Source organism: Ochotona princeps, chromosome 14 (assembly GCF_030435755.1).
Source record: "Ochotona princeps isolate mOchPri1 chromosome 14, mOchPri1.hap1, whole genome shotgun sequence".
Classification (NCBI taxonomy): Eukaryota; Metazoa; Chordata; class Mammalia; order Lagomorpha; family Ochotonidae; genus Ochotona; species Ochotona princeps.
The window spans coordinates 6405856-6423633 of record NC_080845.1 but is presented as its reverse complement, the minus strand read 5'-3'; the positions used below and the strand labels follow the sequence as shown (position 1 = coordinate 6423633).

At 36.5% G+C, this 17778-nt stretch overlaps 1 protein-coding gene across 2 annotated transcripts in view; it reads left to right on the top strand.

The window, feature by feature from the left end:
* PBX3 (PBX homeobox 3) overlaps positions 1 to 17778 on the top strand; it is a 206169-nt gene that overhangs the window by 130045 nt on the left and 58346 nt on the right. The gene's annotated exons all lie outside the window — the stretch shown is intronic.

Here is a 17778-nt window from a genome sequence, read left to right as displayed (position 1 = left end):
TGGACGGTTTCCCTAATTACAGGTCTCTGGCTTGCTGCTGACCCGGATAATCCCACAGGAGACCCGAGTGATCACCCAGTGAACACTTGCCACGGTTAGATCATTCCATACGAGCCAAAAACAGGGACATTCCGGAAAAAAGGGGGTTATGGGGGAAGAAAAAAAAAAACGGAGAAAGATAACCTTTCCGCACAGATCTGAGGCGGGGGTCGCCACTGTAATTGTCTCTGAAGCATCCTAACTCAATGGCTGGAGACTGGATTCCATGGAGAATTCCACTGGGAGTCTAATTGTACAAACATTTGTTGAATACCAACTATGACCGGGGTGATGAGAAATAACTACCTCGTTATTACTGGCTGCAGAACATTCCAAAAAGTTAGAGGTACTAGTCTTTTCAGGACTTAAATATGGAAACCATGGGAACACTGCTCTTGTCACCGCTGTTTGTCCCAGTCTTCCCCAGCATCCACCTGGAGGCTTCACTGGAGTGAAGGAGGATTGAGGCGAACAGGGAGATTGCCTGCAATTTCTTTTCGTACTTTTAACTACTATCAGCGGTGGTTGTTGCATGGCGTTGCCTTAGTGAGGTTCATGAATCTGATTGTGTGGGCTGAGTTGCCTGCAGAGACGACTGGCCAAGTGCCTTCGTCAGCATAACAGCAAAATCCTGAGATCTGGAAAGATAAATAAACTTGGAAGGGCTTTGCCCTTTCTAGATTTGCAAATCAATTTCATGGTAGTATTTCGTGCTTTTCTTTAAAATGAAGGAGCGAGAGTGAGTGAGTGCGTGTGGTGTGTGTGCCCGCGTGCAGCGGTTCGTGAGTAAATCCTGTCACATTCAGCCAGGAGCAGTCGCACTGTAGATTTTTCCAAAAGGAATTAGGCCATCCTTTCAAGGCCATGTGTAGTTGCCAGCAATGATGACATTTAGTTCTATCACAGCCAAAGTCATAATTTCTGAAGAAACCAGTCTGGTACCTTTACCTTTTTCTTCCTTTGTACGAAATAGATGAAATATGTCACTTAAAAAATGTTGACTACTCTCTTCTGACATTTGTGCTGTGCGCTTTTTCCAAAGATAAACTATTTTCTGAAACAGATGTGATTTCTGTCCTTGGCCTATTAGGAAATCATTGATCCCCCCTACGGGACATAGTTTTAAAGTCTCTCCTAGTTATTCAGAACATACTATTGTTGCCAGCCTTTCCTCCACTGGAAATATGTAGAGAAGCAAAGATCTAAAATGGATGTTGAATCATAAGAAATTGCCAGTGTGCGACCATTCTTGGCTTACAGAAAGGTGACTGCATGTGATTCAATCAGATAGACAATATTGGTAGCAGGTATGTGAAATGAAAAAGCAGAGAAGAAAATGCACACTTAAAACTGTTGTAAAAATGTCTGTATGTGCCAAAGATTGAAATTTGCTATACATACAGAATAAAATGTTTGTAGAGCTCATTCCTTCTATTAAATTGCTGAAGTGTACAATAAATGAAAATTTGAAAGCTTATTTTCTTTTAAAAGGTAGGGTGAAAATACTCTATTTAAAAGCAACAGAAGTAAAAACATACTCCAAGTCTGATGAGCTGTGGGTCCTTGGAATTTCTGTCTGTATTTCTGTCACATTATCTGTAGACTTTAACTATCAACTTCCAAATTTTTACTTTTAACTCTGTTTCTATTCCATTTAGGAATTAACATGTTACTACTACATACATTCCAATTTTTATTTGACCTGAATCTAATGGGAGCTTGTCAAATTCAGTCTAGTATTTCAATCAGGATTTAATTAAATCTATGTTTACAACTTTGACTCAACTTTCTTCCACCTACCTAATATAGTTAGCAACATAAAGTTATTTGTATGATAAATTTTTGATTATGTCATTTGTAATATTTTTATTGCTGTACCTAATTTTCACAATTAGGTTAATTTTATTTTTTTTTATATTTTTTTAGTTTAATTAGGTTAATTTTAGAAATCAGAATGCAAACTGATAAATTATGACTATATTTATTTTTTAAGTATTTAAATACCCACCAAAAGAAATCATATCCTTATATGGTATCATTAACTTTGACATCATTGTATGGCGCCAGATTGTGGTGATATGAAGCTTATGTTGCTATTTCACATTTTTATCCACTAAATAAAAACCTGCCCTGTATTTTATTACAAAGTAGGTGGCCTGAAGGAAAAATATATATATTCTTTCCTTTTGGTATAAAATATGCATTTGGGCTTCTCATTTCATCCCCAATCTGTGTTATTCCTTAAAAATGCAGAACTGCCTGAAGTCCTCTTTAATATTTAATTCAACAACTTTTTAATCTGTCATTATGCTGTGATGAAGTAAGCATCAAGTGTCGCTGGAAAAGATTAAATTATACTTGGAAATAGGAATTGAAATGATTTAGGGTTGGAGGCTGAATATTTGCTTTGCACAAGTAATAATAATAGTAGCTTGGGTGAAGAAGGGCTTTGGGGCGGCTGTAATGTCTTTGCCTCGCTGTGCTCGCTTGTGGCGCCCCTGATTTACGCTGGCATTACTGAGCTTTATTTTATTTAAATGGAGGTAGAAAGTGGAAATTACCACACTGCAATACATTAATTACTCCATACGATTTCTTTGTACTGATTTCCCTTTCTTCTGTAAACATCATAAACAATGATTCAGCCGACGATAGCAAATGCAAGCAGTCCTGCAGTTCTTGTCAGCAGGCTTATCTTAAAAAGGAAAAGCAGCAATAATTAATATCCATCTGTGGGGTTGTGAGAAGCAAAGGAGCATCTCACAGGGAATGAGGTCCGACATAAGAATAAGTTGTGACAGTACATGTTAATATTTTAGCCACTGCATACTAGTTCTTGCTTTTAAATTCCAGACTTTAAAGTCTTTGCAGTTTGGGGACAAAGGTGTAAGTTTGCAGACTTCTAAGTGGTCTTGAATTGCTCAACAGGTGACAATTTAAAGATTAACTTCTTTGGAGTACTTGGTCTCTGCATATCTTAAGATCTTCTGTCATCTGGAAATCTGTCTGGTGGTCTCTGGCTGCCAAGGGATTTTCAATCTCAGGCTCTGGTTCTGTCTACACGAGGCCAAAGCAATCCGTCAGTTTAGGGGAGAAAACTAATTGAGAAATTATTTGATCAAGTACACAGAAGAGCCCTTGTGGTTGTTTGAAAGAATGCTGTATTTCATTTTTACTGTAATGTGGGTGTATTGGTGGCTTAAATGTATGCTCTGACTCTGTCTGTAATGAATGTCTTCAAAGCATAACTTCATTTGTCATGGTTTGGCACGATGATGGTGCTTTTGCAAACAAGTCTGGAAATAGACTGAAGTCTTGACACGCGTCACACCTGTGGGAATGTCGTCAGCGCTGTGCGCTCAGGCTTCATATGTCCACCTCTTGAGCACTTTGTCCAATTGTGGAACAATAGAAAGGAAAATTAAAACTACTTCTTAATTGTTTTAAGCACTCTGAGCACAGACATTTATTTTAGGAGGTCCAGCATGACCAGTTTACTCCTCAGAATGAAAAAAATAAAGATGTCAAAATATTTTTAGATTCTCGGTGTTGTTACCCATTTCTGTTCTTATGTAACACCATGGCTACATTCAATTACACTACACATAAAACACCTAGAAAAAATATAGACGGTATTTTGCCATTGTTACATTCATTTTTTACAGAAATAGGGTTTTTTTGGTCAACATTTGAAGTTAGTTTTACTCCTTATTTAACTGAAATCCTTGAATATTTAGCTCATTACTCACAAGATTGAGCTTATCAATAGACACCCAAGGTGTGAAGAGTTGGGACAGTGTGTGGTGGGGTATCTTTCTATCCCTTTTTAAATATATATAAATAAAGTTCTGCTTTTTTTTTGTAATAAGTTGCCTCACTCTGCTTCGTAAATGCATGTTTAGAGGACTGAATCCACAGATGGCTTACAATGTAGTGTTTTTATCTAGGATAACCTTTTAAAATGAAGCCGTTTTTCAACCGTTGGTCTATGTTTGCCAACACAGTGTTATTCGTAATAAGATATGCATTTGTCACCATGTGCCTGTTTTGCTCTAGCACAGGAGCAGTCGCCTTGCTCAGACCTGGCGTGCTGGTAGGGTAAAGTAAATGCATGTCTTTGTAGAAGAATAAATAAAAAGAGCAACCTGAGTCAATAAGCGGGTTCAATTCATGCCTACAGCCATGGCGGGCAGCTCATTTTGTAGATGTGGGTGTTTTGTTTACATTTATAATGCAGCTTTATTTAATGCTGACAGATATAGCTTGTGGCAAATGATAGTCAGAATGTATGAGCAGTCATAATGCTTCTGTCTTCTTATAGTGTGCTGCTGAAAATAAGCAGTTCACCTCTGTTTTTATTGAGGAAAGGATATGAGACAGCTATAGCTTCGTGAGGCTATTTATTGAGTTGTTTTACTAGCTGTGAACATGCCGCTTTATAGCAGTTGTGAAAATGGACTTTGCTAGTGTGTGGGAAAGGAAATAACATTGCAGTATACACGGATAGTAAAAAATCTCTATAAATAATTTTTCAGACTGAGGGATATTCTCATTTAAACAGGCAAATGGGTTGCAATTTTGGGTAGGTGTCAGTCTCCCCCCCCCCCCGCCCCGGTTGTCAGTATGTTGGGTTTAATCATACAATTCAGTGGAAGATTCTGGTTCTTTAAAATTTAATTGTGTTAGAACATGAGAAAAGTTTGTGTTTACATATCTACCTAGATTTAGCACAGTACTGTGACCCCTGGGATTTAAGGATTTGTATTAATCAGCTTTTGGGATGTAAATTATAAAATGTGCAGCAGCTGCAGATGTGTGTGCTAAGACATAGCTGGGAGCTAATTAGTAGTCTGTTATTTACAAATGTACATGTGATACAGAAACCTATTTCATATACTACTCATGGAACTCACACATAATTGATGTAAAAGCTTAGAAGTACTTGTGTTTGACCCTTGGCATTGATTACTCAAAATACCTAAGGTAAAGTGACTAACCCATGAATCTGACAGTCCTGGGCCTTCTCTGCATCTGGTGCCTTCAGCACTCCCATGAAGGGTTTGTCTTTTCCACTAGTTCTTTTTTCCTGTACTAAATCTGCCCAGGTCTACTAAAGCTTTTTGATGTACAGTTATATATTGGCTACCATAATTGTGATGGATATAATGCTTTTTATTCTTCAGCATAAAAAAGAGCATTAGAAAGGTACATATTTGAAATGTTTATTACTTTCCTATTTTATTCAAATGTTCATCATACAGCAGTGAGAAAGTACACAAATAATATTCTCATGCATGCAGAATAATTTAGAAAGCAGTGTGAATCTCAGCAGGTGTTCCTTCCCTGTCTCTGCTCTAGTTTCCAGGGAACACTGAATATTAAATTGAAATAACCCTCCCTTGACATTTTGCAGCTAAAGTTCAGTTTAATTCTCAGATAAGGTTTTCCTGGACACATATCATTTTCCTCTCATGTAAATAAAAATCATACTACTTAGATTTTCATATTTGCTACTTTATGAAGTAAATCAAAATGCTGCTGCAAAGGACTTACTAAGTGCTTTTCTTGAAACATTTCTGTTACTACTAAATATATGGGTTATAGAGATGCTGTGTAAAAATGTCCTTATTTCCTTCTCCACTGGCTGATGAAATGGATTAATCTCTCAATAGAGCTATTTCTTTAATTCACCACCTGTTTTCAAATCCCTAGTAACCGACAAGATAAGCAGAGATTCCTCTGTGTGTGCCTTATATACCTATTTCACAGAGAGATAAACCTAGGATAAGAAATTAAGACAAAAGCCTTCCTTGTTTTTGTTTTAAAGAAAAGTTCTTGCACATTACTAAAAAGCTGACATATTTAAGTTATCATCCAGCAGCCCAATTACGTTGCCTACAGGGCATCCTTTTGATGGAGATTTTCAGTTCAAAGGGCATCCCTCTACATAAGGCATATTTATTGCCTTTTAAGAAATGTCCGGCATATTGAGATAGTGCAGCAGAGACCTAACTAATGCAAATTTTATATTTTTTATTTAGAAACAGGAATTGATTTTATATTTATACAACTGATATGTGTGCTTGAGTGTCTCAACTGTATATAAGTAATCATTTATTGTTTAAATACAGAAGAGGCTGTAACAAAATGCTGTCAAGAGCCATCACACTCATTAACCTGCAAGCTAATTAGCCTCCTCCTGCCTGATTGCTGACAAGTCCTTCAGTCTGAACCCACTGCTGTTGTGTCAGCAGAGAGGCACAGAGTGAGGTAGAGGAGGTCTCCATTAGGCGTTTGTGAACCAAGTCTGTGCAGTAAAGGTTTGTTTTTTACACTCTAGCAAATGTTAGAGCATTTGTATCTGCAGCTATAATTAAATTGGCAACTCTTAATTACTGTAATTAGTGTATTAACTGTTTCCGTTCCTGTTCATCTATAATTGGATCTATAATGGGATTTAAAAATCTAATCATTGTGTAAAAGATTTCAATAGTTAAATGTATATCTAAATGCTATTGAAGTTTTGAAGTAATGTGCATAATAAAATCCATTAAATGCAGTGTCTTGTCAAAACCTGTACATTTGGGCTTTTATATTCACATCTTTTTTTTCTTGTGCAAAAAAAAAAAAAAAGAATTTTTTTTGTTGTTAGGCTAAACATTTCCTAACTAGGTTGCAAATTAGTATTGCAATGATACAACATTTTGTGAATGCATCTTAAAATATGAATTCATTAATTTGTAGAAGACTAATTTGTTTAGAATAGCTTCTTGAGGCCCTTGCCCCCCCCCCCCACAGCCAAAAAGAAATGAAAATAAAAATAAAAAAGGCTTCATAAAATTGTTTGTTTGCATCATTCAAACTCAAGAGTTTATTGACCAGAAAAAATGGGGTGTATTTTAGATTGGTAAGTGATCTGAGTAATGAATTGATGAATCATTTTCTAGAGTCTCAGAATTATTGCTACTATCTTTTCTTGGCAAATATTACTTACAATTTCGGTTAGTTTAATGTCTTCAAATTAGTAAAAAATCTAAACCATTGTAAAATGTCTTCTACAGCAGCGAAATGTATTCACATGTCTTAAAAAAAAAGTGGGATTTATTGTACTTGTAGTTTATATAGGGAAAACTGCTATTTGAGGATATCTGATTTAAAAGTGGTGGATTGCAGTAAGAAATTGCATCAAAGTTTATGGGAGCTTTCCACAGAAGGGCATGTTACTCTGAATTGGATATGACCACGAGTATCATTTGCATAGTATTCTGTAAAGATCTCAAACCACATGAATATGTATATATATATATATATATATATTTACCGCTATTCTGCTTAAAAAGGATTAATGTTTTAAGTATAATTTTTAAATGTGCTTAGTCATTTTTATAACTATTAACATATTAGTGTGACATTTCAATTATTGTTCACTTACAAATGGCAATCATTTTATGGAGCATTTACTAACAAACAATAAAACATACCATTCCGTAGTGATAAGGACTTTTGATTCTTCTGTTTGCTTATTGGAATTAATTGAAAGAGAGAGAGATTGATCATCCTGCTAGTGCCCACAACCACCGGGGGCTAGGAACCCCATCTGCACCTTCCACGTGGATGGCAGGGAGTCCGCCACTTGAGCCAGCATTGGCTGTGTCCCAGGGTGTACATTAACAAGAAGTTTAAATGTGGAGAGCTAAAACTTGTGCCCAGGCACTCCAGTGTGGGGTTCAGGTGTCCCACGTGGCATCTTTAGGCCAAATCCTTGCCACCTGTATGGCCTGCACAGACAGACTGCACTGTAAGCTCACGTGAACTCTATAAAGAAGTGTGATGGGATGAGCACATTATTTGGTTCCTACCAATGTGTCAATTCCTTGGACCTGAGTGCTCAGCTAGTATAGATCTGGGCTCCAGAAGCAGCATTTTTTGCAATTTTAAATAGGATTTATTGATTGGGGGCTGCTCTTGTCACCATTAAGAACAACTTCTCTCCTTGACTCCCTGCTGTTGCCTTCTTCCTCAGCAAAGCTGATTCCAACAGAACAGTTTTTTCCAGGAAATTCCACAGAATGTCATTTGAAATGTGATGCAGTTTACAGTTCAGGGAATTTGAGATGATGATGATTAACATGTTTTTTACAGAGCAAATAAATATCTACTGAATTTTAGGATCTACTTGTCCTGACTAAATTTTTTTTTAAGATTTGTTTATTAATTTATTGGAAAGTTAGATATACAGAGAGAGGAAGATCCTCTGTTCATTGATTCACTCCTAAAGCGACCACAACAGCTGTTGCTGAGCCGATCCGAAGCCAGGAGCCAGGAGCTACTTCTGGGTCTCCCATGTGAGCACAGGATCCCAAGGCTTTGGACCTCGTTGCCTTTCCAGGCTACAAGCAGGAAGCTAGATGGGAAGCAGGGCAGCCTGGATTAGAAGTGGCACCCACATGGGATCCCAGTGCATGCAAGGAAAGGACCCCAGCCCTAAATTCTGAACTTAATCCTCTTATTTTACGGATTAGACAAGTTAGACTCACAAAATCCTAGAGCACAGCAGATGTGACATGAGGAGCCCTGGCCTGTCTCCACCGGAGTGCCACAGATTCAAGTTGTACTGAATCAAGTTAGTACTTTTTGATATTCATGCTTATTTTTATTAGTTATTTTATATATAATGTAACAATTTATATGACTACAATTTTAAAAATGAGTAAACGTTTATTGTTTAAAGTAGAGGAATACATTTATTTTTGAAAGTTAGCATTTAGAAAGATGCACAGATGATAAAATAGAAATGGTTGGAGTTGGAATTGATTGGTACCGAAGCTAAAAAAACACAACTTGCAGAAATCCAGTTTGACACCAACAAGTGTTTTTCCTCAGTAAGCTATCTAATGAGAGAAGCATCTGTGGTGTCGAAAGGGCTGTTGCTGAAGAGCTTCTGTGGAAGCAAAATGGTTTTCAAAAAAAATGTGTGAAGTGCGATTTTCTGTATCATATGCCTAATTTTTTTTTCTTGCTTATGGTGCACTTCACCTTTCTTCTTTTTTAGATGATGAGAAAGAAAACAAGAAACAGTAAGGTCAGTGACAGACGTGAGCGTATGAAGAGGTGATTGTAGAACACAAGCCCCACGGCTTCAAAACGCAGTTTCATTTTTAGCGCAAAATTTGCCAAGTGGGAGCTGGTCTCCTCACAAGTAAAGACACCCTCTGAGGGCCACACGGCCAGGGCTCACCGGCCCTCTCTCCCCCCGCACAGCGTTTATTGGAAAGAAGAGCCTCAAATTGTCAGCTGTGACAGTTTCAAGTGGCCCAGTTGCTGGAACATAATACTAGACTATCTACTCTGCTGGTCCCTGAAAGTTGGAAGAATAGAGAATCTTGATTTTCAGAAACAGAGGAAAGGATCCTTGGCCACAGCCTTCATATGAAAATAAACTCTTTGAATTTTTATGTGTCCTAAATGACATGGCATGTTTTTCTATCCTGAGAGTTTAGACGCATAATCTTGCATGGAACTGTAGTAGTGCCGCTTCAGCAAGTTTGTACACACACTGGTAAAGAGTAAAGCTCCCTAAAAGTATTTTTCTTGATGTTAGTTTTCATTTGTAAACCAGAATAATTCTGGATGCTTATAGTAATGGTAGATAACCCAAGGCAAATTTAATTTTAGGTTGGGCTTTTGCTTAATGTATTATTCATAGTATTGTATCATCAGTTAAGCGTATCTTTGACAATAATCTTGAAACTCCAGTTTGATGGTAAAGTCCACCCTGACATGGGTGAGTGAAACAGTGACCTGATGTGATGTATTTTACTCCCTTATTTAGATAATCTTTAATAAAGATGGGATGCAATTACTTGGTACACTTTCCACATGCCCACCCCAAACCTCCCCCTTTGGTTAACACTTCACTATTTTCCCTGCGTGACCTGGTTTTGCATTTTTCTGATTCTCTGTTCATCTAATTAGTATGTTCTAAAAAGACCTGGACCACTTATTGTACAGAGATGTAGCCAGTGGGTATTTAATAAGGAGCTTTCAATGCTACATTTGCATCTCTTGCTTGGGGTCTGAATAGTGAATTACCTTTAAGATCATTAGAAGCATTGCTGTATTGTTAAAATCGGGCTGTAATATTCTAATGGCAGTTTAAAACTTCAGGCTTCCTCTGTAACCCAGGTGACCTCAGCATAATTGTATGTGGTACAGATGACCTCAGGATAAACTGCTGACTGTTCAGCTCATCCACCATGTAGCTTCCACAGGCAGGTGGCTTCCCACCTAAACAAACCATAGCAAGATGAGGTGAAGACAGATGAGTCCTGCTGAACTATGCACTCGCACTGTTATCTACATCATCATTGTAACTTCCCAGATAGGATCTGCTACTTTTAAAATGAGGCATGTCCACCAAGCCACACACCTCATGTGGAATGTGTTTTGTTTAGATGACACGATTGATTTTTTTTTTCATTGTAATATCCAGGAACTAAAAAGTGGAGTGTTCTGCCTTCAGGTTCTCCCCAAAGGCTAGTAACTAAATAGGGAGATAGTCTGTTGCTCCAGGGTTCAAGTGACCACATAGGAGTTTTGTTAGATTATTTACCACCATCATAGAATTGTAGAATTCTAAAACCAAAAGAAAATTTAAAATAACTTAACTTGGTATCCATTTTGGAAGCTGATATTTTCACTGGTTTTTCTAATCTCAAATTGATATGATGGCTGGCTGCTACTGTCAGCAATTCCCAACAACTCAGGGGCAGCTAGTGAGAAAAGTGATTTAAATAAAGGAAGTGATAAATTTTTGTGTTTTTACATAAATGCTTTAGAGTTAGAGGACATTTATAGATCTATGAGCAAGTGTTTCCCTGTGTCTGAGTTTCTTGCTATGTATGGTAAAACTAAATGGATATATAAGTGTATATGTGTGTTCTTGTGTAACTGCAGTGTACTGCAGTGCTGTACATATGGTTGGCAATTAGAAGTTTGTTGAAAGAAAGCACTAATAGAAAGGAGACTGAGTTGAAAAGAATAAATTGTAAAAAGAAACGAGTTTATGGCCCTGTAGTGGATGACCTGTAGTTACCTGAGCCAACTAGTCAGTTTTGTTTTCCAACAGTCTCATTTCCAATAGCAGTTTCAAATAATGTCATTTAAAAAATAACCAGGTAGTGATTAGTTTGAGCCTACTTGGTAGATGAACGTGCTTGCTCTGTTGATCTCATCCTTTTACATTTTTTCCTTGTCACTTTTCTACTCGGTTCCCCAGATCAACTGTGAGTGGCCACCAGATCTGACAAGACTCTTGTCTGAACCATGACACTCACTGTTGTCTTTTCCTCGCCTTGTTTTAATTGTGTCATCGTCATTGTTAGAGAAATGTAAACCTTCTCTTTCCTGTGGAAGCTACTTAGATCCTTAGATCTGTGGTGAAAATAAGATAGAACTTGTATTTTTAAAAAATCCATGATTGTTCCTTCTGTATAGAGAGACTGATAGTGGGGCAAGTATTAATGCAACGGTATTTACTGCAGGACCTGAACTGGAAGATAAAATCAGACTGAATTTTTAATTAAAAGCAAATGCAGCTTGCATGGGTGTTTGAAGATGTTCTATGAGGTTTAACATATTTATGATTGGGGCATTGGCCAGAGATGTTCTGTGAAGTTGTTGCACAGGATTTTCTCTTCCAGGAGGAATTTGTTCTACTCCCCTTTGGGATCCCAGACAATGACTCTGTAGTCTGATTCATTAATATTGGTTGTCTTCTGCGTAGAGTATCCAGATTTGACCTGCCACGTATTAAATTTTTAATGTATTACTAGTTCTTTCACAGAGTAAGGCTTGTCTTTGTTCTTTGTATTTTTGTTCCTGTACAGCTTGAATCAGATACACATTTAATTTGTCCTGTCACTAGATACGCCTCATTTAAAATACATCCACACAACACACATATAAAAATGTTTATTGATGACATATTTCAATGTGAATAGGTACCTTTTTAAATATTTGAAAGTGTGTATTTCCAAATTTATTTTGAAAAGTGCCAAAGGGTGCTATGTGTGCTGTACAATAAGTTAATTATTATGCTATTAACACTGATGGTGTTGAATGTGTATTAGTTAATGTGTTAATGACGTGTTAATTACTGTACATGTTGTGAAGGCCCTTCAGGCTTGTTCTGTGATGCAGCGTGTCAAGTTGAACCAGACCAAGTAATCCACAAAGCCGACTGTAACTCTTAAAAATAGTACTTGTAAACATAAATTATAAATTAAATCATGCTTTTTATTGTTCTTTTTCTTTCTGGTAGAATGAATAAATAATTCTTCTGCTCTCTGCACCTGTTAGAACCTAATACTGTCAGACTCTGTCTTCCCTAAGAGAACTGAAAGAGATTTGTTATGCAATAACTTCTGCTTTGCTTATGCTTTTGCATTTAGTGTATATTTTATTTAGATTCATGTGTTTTGCAACCTGAATTATGCTGCCCTTTTTGTTTACCAGATTGATTTGAAAAGAAAGACTCAATCTCTGTAGAAACAGGTGTGGTCTTGTTTGATCAGCACCACTAGCTGATATTACATTAGTCTCTATATTCTTGTGTTTCAATTAGGGTTCTTCAATACTTTTAGCCAAATGTTGAATTTTTCAGAAATAAGTTACACAAAACTTGAAGGCAACTTCAACTCCTTTAAAAAAAAGGCCAGATTTTGCTGCCACTCACCCATGTGGAATAGTCAATTTGTTTTCTTTTGTCAGATATTTGAACTTTACTATTTTAACATTTGAATTAGGAGATATTTCTTCAGTGTCAATATTTTTTTGCAAGTAGATCTGGTGATAATCTTCAAGACACTAATTTGAGAATCAAATTATAGAATATAATGTTACTTATAGATTGGTATTATTTTTATGTCGTTAAAATCAGTTTGATATCAACCAAACCAAAAGTAAAGAATGAGTTCTATTTTTTAAAATTTATGTATTAATTACATTGTAAACAATGAGTTCACAGATTTACTAAGGCTCCTGTAGTAAGACATTTGCTATAACTAGCCCAGAACCACTTCTTAGAAATGCAAGAATTAAGTAAAAATGAATGTTTTGTCAAGCAGTTACTCTTTGAGGTTCTGTTAACATAATGTATACAAGAGATAGTAAAACTTAACCTGAAAAGTCACAGTGTCCTGGATCAAATTCTGGCTTTTTTTTTCCATTCTCACCATGTGACCAAAAGCATGGCAAATGGCACGATTAGTGTTGTGCCTCAGTTTCATGATGAAGTAGGCCTAACATTTCCTCTTTAATATGTTGGAATGTTCAAATGAGTTAATATAGAGAAACCCCTTTGAGCAGTGCCTAGGACATGGAAGGTTCTCAGTGAGTATGAGAACATATTATTAACTTACCTTTAAAATTATACTGAAGATTGTTTGGAAGCATTTAATTTATGCAAGCTCTTTGAATGTGGGTTTTGGGTTTTTAGTCATTTCAGAACTTGTCAAAGACATCTTGCTTTTGCTGATTTTATTTATTTATTTACTCCAGTGTTATTTTCCTCCACGTGGCGTCATCCCAGGTTTTGTTGTTGTTGCTGATTTAACCTTGCTTGATCTCCTTCAACATAGTTCTTATTGGAGATTATTGGATATTTGTTTTATGAGGGTGGTGGGAGTTCTTTTCTGACCAGAACCTCAGTTTCTTTTGCAAATGTTTGTTATCTTTTGTTTACAGCTGCGCTGGCCTCTTGTAATACCCATGCAGAGGGGATTGAATCAGTCTTGTGCTCAGCATTACACATTGTTTATTTTAGCTGCCTTCCACTTCATGCTTCCTCCTTTAAGAGCGAGCCATTACAAAAGGTTAGATTCACAGTTAGCAGGCTTTAGCTCTCCCTTTTGAATCAGTGAGGTTGCCGTTTTATTGCTCTCCAACTTACACTTCAGTGATGAGAGTAAACTAGCATCAGATTAAAGGTCAGCAAATCCCATCAAAGAGAGGAATATTAGGGGCAGAGATAGTTGGAGAGGCAGCACACCACTGGGTATTGACAGGGTGATTCCAGGGTATCAGTCAGCAGAATTATAGCTGCCCAGAGAGTCAGTACAGCTTTAATGAGCCTGTGTGAAGAGGAAGAGGGTGGATTTATGTAGTTCCTCATAATTTTCTGTAGAGACTGTTATTGCAGACATTCTGTTGGAGTGTTCTGGTCTTTCATTTAATTCAAAGGTCCTGGAGCTTATCCATCCTCTAAATTCCTTTTTGTTAGCTCAAATCAAAGTTGACATTTCCATGGCTTACCACCTAAAACACCCAATTCAAAATCAGGTTTCTTTAGGCAATTTTGAAATATGTATATTGTTATATAAATCTATGGTTGTATTTATATTAATATATGCCATTTCCTCTTTAGAGAAGTGGGTTGAATAATGAACTTTTTTTCATAATCAGGCAACAAAGGAAGATGTGTGTTTACACATTGCCCTTTGAGTAAGTGGGGGTGATTATGTTACCATGTTTTAAAAATGGATCTTAATGTTCATTTTCCTTCAGTCAACTTCCCTAATTAATCGTGTGTATGCTCATGTGCATATCTGCCTGTCTTGCCATTTCTGCCCTCAATAGCCTCCAAATTCGTAAAAAAAATAATTTTTTAATCCCTTGGGGGGGAACATGCTTTTGATTGTTCCAATGAGCAATGCTGCATTTAATTGCCATTATTTTGTTAAACCTTGATTTTTGTTGTCTTTATAAAAATTTTTAGATCAGTAATTTCTTATGGGGGAATTTAATGTGATTTCAAGATTTAGAATATACTCTGGGAAGTCAACTGTTCATAGAAAATGTCTTTCAATATTTTTACAGTAGGTTAATTACTTAAAGACTAAAAGGTAAATAATGACTGATCTTTTTTCTTAGTTTAGCTTTTATTTATTTATTTGTTGCTACAACATGCTTTATAAAAAAACCAAGTCAGTGAGCTTCCACTAGAATGGTTTAGTCTAGTTAGATACAGTTTGTTATTTGTGTTAAAGAATATGCTATCTTGTTGATATTTCAGAGTGAATAAATTCTTTGAATTGTGAAGACCTGGGTCTTGTCTGTGTGATTGGCTGCTTGGATGATGCGTTTAGGCTTCTCTGCCATTGTTTCGCATGCTGTGTGGGTGGTCCTTCTTCTAGACACTTACATGGTTCTTAATGGAAGAGAGTGATGGATGTGATGCTACTGTGAGAAGCACAAATGCCCTTTTCTTCCTAGTTCACCATTGACTGAAGCATCTACACCACTTATAGCACAATGTACACTGTTTAACAGATAAACATAGATGAATGTTATATAAAAATATGGAAGCCATTTTCAGTTGTTAATTACATGCTGTATTTATAGCTAGGAGCCAGCACACTTTAAAATAAAATCACATGGAAAGTCTAGTGAAGTTCATGTTCCCTATAATCATGCCATGCTTCAAAAAGTCTTTTCAATAAAACTGGCTCTGTGTCCTTTATAATAATACAGATAAAACTTTATGCTGTGCTGTTGCATTGGAATGCACCAAGAATGTCAATGACCCTGTATTTACTAGCATGCTCTTTTGAACAGTGTCTGTGCATCAAGATAATTTGGCATTACAAAAACAATCAGGTGGATATTTCTACCTGCAATCAGAAAAGGAGAAGTAGGGGATATCTGCTATTCACAAGGAGGTCAAGTGACCGTAATTTATATACTCACTTCTGAATATTTAAGAGAAGAGAAAATGGCTGCAGCAAACAAAATAAATACAAAGACAAGCCTGAGATTAATTATCTGATGGGGATGGGATTCTTAACTGCCAGAAGGGACAGATGAATGCCATTTACTGATCACCTCAAAGTAGCAACTAACCATACTTGGTATTTTTCAATTCTGATACTATGTAATAGTTTTCACTTAAGAAAAATCATGTGTAAAAATAGCCATTTCTCCCCATTGGAGGTTGTAACCCAAAATTTTATATAATTTCTGCATCATATGTATGGCTTTTTAAAATACCATACATTTCATCTGTGAAATATCGAAGATCTCCAGCAGAGGAATGGGTAGGATCTGTAACTTTGGTCTAATTTGAATCAGTTTTAACAAGAACAATGTGTAGCCATTTCTTACTTCTTAATGAGTACATTGGGAGGAAGAAAAGAGTACTTGTTTCAGAACAAATCAACTGCAGGCTTACCTTCTGAGTGTTCCTCCGCACATGGCCCTTCTTTAGATTTTTGCACTTGTTGGAAGCTTGTGACCAGAACCCATTAATAACCAGCAGCTATCACGGGGTTTCATCATTAACACGTATCAAGTGTCATTCCGCCACAGGAAATAAATACAAAGGGTATGAAAGGGTATGAAAGTGAAAGAACACAAAAGAGCTAAGAAAGACGCTGGGATCTTAGATCTTAAAAACTGAGGTAACAAAAAGCAATAAAATTATATACCATTAAAATATAACATAATGGCAATACAATATACACTAAAAGCTTTTCGGTATATAAAAGTACTAGAATTAAGAAAACTAAGATTTGACCATGTGATGAATGTTGTCAGAAGTGAGATGAAAGAGCCATAGTTTTGCAGATCAAAATTGTTTAAGATTACATCTTAAAACTGTAAAGCTTCTATCTTTTTACACTCGTGGGTTGGCTTTTGGTAATGCTTCGTTTTTTTCCAGGTTATATAGCAAGGAACTTGTTCTTTTACTTTAGAAAATGTTGAATTTTATAAAAACTGATTTCAGTTTATCTGATTTAAAGGAAATGTCACTGTTATTTTTATATTGACAGTTATGTGCCAGAGCCTAAGTTGTGAGGCATTTTACATATTTATGTCATTTGTACTCCGTAATGATTCCTTGGAGGTGTCCCTATTAATAGAGAATGAACCAGAGGACTTTCTGTGTCCCACAGTTAATAAGTGACAATCAGAGTTTGAAGGTAGGCCAATATGGCTCCAAAGCCATATCTTCTAGTCATGTAAGTTATTTGCATTGCAGTTTCAAAGTAAATTTCTAATCTGTATTATAATTTGTATCTCTTAATATTGTGTTTATAAAGAAATAGAGGCCTGTGTTTGAATCTTCATCTTCTGACACTAGCCCTGTGCTCTGGAGTTTTTAAGTCATTTCAACCTTTTTGAAAGCTGATTTTCTCATGTATAAATGAATCAAATGATAGCCTCCATGAAGATTATTTAAAAATCAAATGAAAGATAGTGTGTGTGCGTATGACATGGAGTAGGTATGCTTGGTTTGCATTTATTATTAAATGTGAACATAGGGAATTTTTAGGCTAAGCAATAAACTGAAAGTCAAGTATAAAGAGAATATATCAGCAACTATAATTACAAAGTTTAAGCTACCTATATTGGAAAAAAAATAAAAACAAAAAACATTTGCTTTTGGGGAGAACCTCTTGCATTGTAAACTGGTTCTGGGAGAAACTTCGTGAGAAGTCTGGAAGATTCTGTCTTCCGGAAAATAGAGCAGTGGGGGAAATCAGCTGTGTGCAATGGCACATGGGGTGCTCTCGGTGTTAGGGGGAGCAGACGCCGCCGTGTAATGTTGTCCCATTCACAGCATGGCAGTGATCTTAACTGACAAGACAGGAAATGAAAGTGCCATGGCCGTCTCATTCTGTAGGGAGAAAAGGCCAGGGAGCAGGCTGTGGGCAAGTGCCGAAAGGAAGGATTGAAGGC